The sequence below is a fragment of the Gavialis gangeticus genome, unplaced genomic scaffold (genome assembly GCF_001723915.1).
Source record: "Gavialis gangeticus isolate Ggan-Ray unplaced genomic scaffold, GavGan_comp1, whole genome shotgun sequence".
Lineage (NCBI taxonomy): Eukaryota > Metazoa > Chordata > Crocodylia > Gavialidae > Gavialis > Gavialis gangeticus.
In genome coordinates this window covers 85,164,842-85,166,690 of record NW_017729025.1, presented here as the reverse complement: position 1 = coordinate 85,166,690, position 1,849 = coordinate 85,164,842, and the positions used below count along the sequence as shown (strand labels likewise).

The following is a 1,849-nucleotide window of genomic DNA, read 5'->3' as shown; positions in this document are numbered from 1 at the left end:
GAACATGCTATCAATTCTGTCCTCTGTTTTAAATGTTTATATATAATTGCTTTTAACCAATTCTCTGCCTTGGTGTATTAAACAGGTACCAGTGGTGGCAATTATGACAACAGCAGGTGGAGTGCGATCCATGACAGCTATGTTTGGAAGCCTTTTGGCTCTTCAGAAGTTGGATATCTTAGACTGTATTTCATATATTGCTGGTTTATCTGGTACAACATGGTAAGGAGAACATGATCAGAGTTTTAATTTGCTTTTGATGTATGTTGCTGCTGCAGAGTGGTCATTTTACCTTTCCTAGGCTTCTTACACAACTTTATACTGATTAGAACTCTGACTTTTTAAATTTTGCTTCCCTACAACCCAGTCTCTATGGGTATCTTTACATGTTCTCTAGGGATGGGAGTGCTTTAATTAGAGATGCTCTGAGAGCCACTCTAATTAAAATGCCTACAGCATCTTGTGAATGCATCATTCTGCGCTTCAAAATGGCAGTGGGGGCACTTTAACTAAAGCTTGTTTGACTGACTTTAGTTAAAGTGTCCTCACTGCTATTTTGAAGTGCAGGGACTTTGAATACACAAGACATGGAGGCAGCTGGAGCACGCTAATTAGTACACTCCAGCAGACTTGATTAATCAGGCCTACTCCAATGCACTGTAATTACAGCACATCAAAGCAGTCTCCCTGTGCATTTACAGGCACCCAATATGTCTACTCTACAAATGTAGTAGTTTTCATTCAGTTCTCTTATAGCTAGAAGCACATTAGGTGCATTGCACTGAAATGTTTACAAATTGGACAAATACCTGGTTGGTGTGTACACACACACACACACACACACACACACACACACACACACACACACACACACACACACACACACACACACACACACACACACACACACACACACACACACACACACACACACACACACACACACACACACACACACACACACACACACACACACACACACACACACACACACACACACACACACACACAGACACAATAATACATACATACCTATATATACACACACACACACACACACTCATACATGTGTATGTGTATATATGTATGTATTTATAATATATTATTATGTGTGTATATATTTGTGTCTATATACTTTCCCATGGTTTCTTCAGCAAAGCAAATTATAGCTGAAGACAACAAGTAGTTTATGACAATTTCTAGAATGACAATAAGTAGAGTTTGTTTGCATTATTCTGTATGGAAATCAGCCATTGGTATTGAAAGCTGCAACAAAAGATGGGGTGTGATATAAAGAAAAGTTATGTTATTTAAATTTAACTCTCAATGTGTGTATGTGTGCATGCGCGCGCGTGTGTGTGTGTGTAAATCCTTTTGCAAAGTACTTAATTGCTTCAATTATCATGCATTTCAGAAGAGGCAATCTATAAACTAAGAGTACCCATATGGATGGAGCTCTGGGAAGAGTGAACTTACAAAACTCTCAAGTGTTGGGTAGTCAGTGCTGGTTCATCAGCATAGGTGATGACTCTGTGGATACTCTGGGGCTCAAGCACCCACCGAAAAAATTAGCTGGTACTCAGCATCCCTGAGCCACAGCCATTTTAGTTTTACACATTAGATCTCTGTGGCTACTTGCAGACATTAAAAAAACAAACAAACCACACTTTACTGGAAGAAGCAATGCATTACTTCTACCCAGCTCCTCAGTGGGGCATTTTGATGCTTTTAGCTAAAGCTTATTCAATCAACTATTAGATAAAAGCAGCAAAAAAGTGCTACTAAAGTGCCCGATCTTTACAAATGTTGAACAAGCCGGGTTGAAGTAACACGCTGCCTCTTCTGTGCA

General features: G+C 39.5%; 1 protein-coding gene across 1 annotated transcript in view; it reads left to right on the top strand.

The window, feature by feature from the left end:
* Nucleotides 1-1,849, top strand: part of LOC109299349 (cytosolic phospholipase A2 epsilon-like) — a 71,880-nt gene that overhangs the window by 38,635 nt on the left and 31,396 nt on the right. The gene's annotated exons all lie outside the window — the stretch shown is intronic.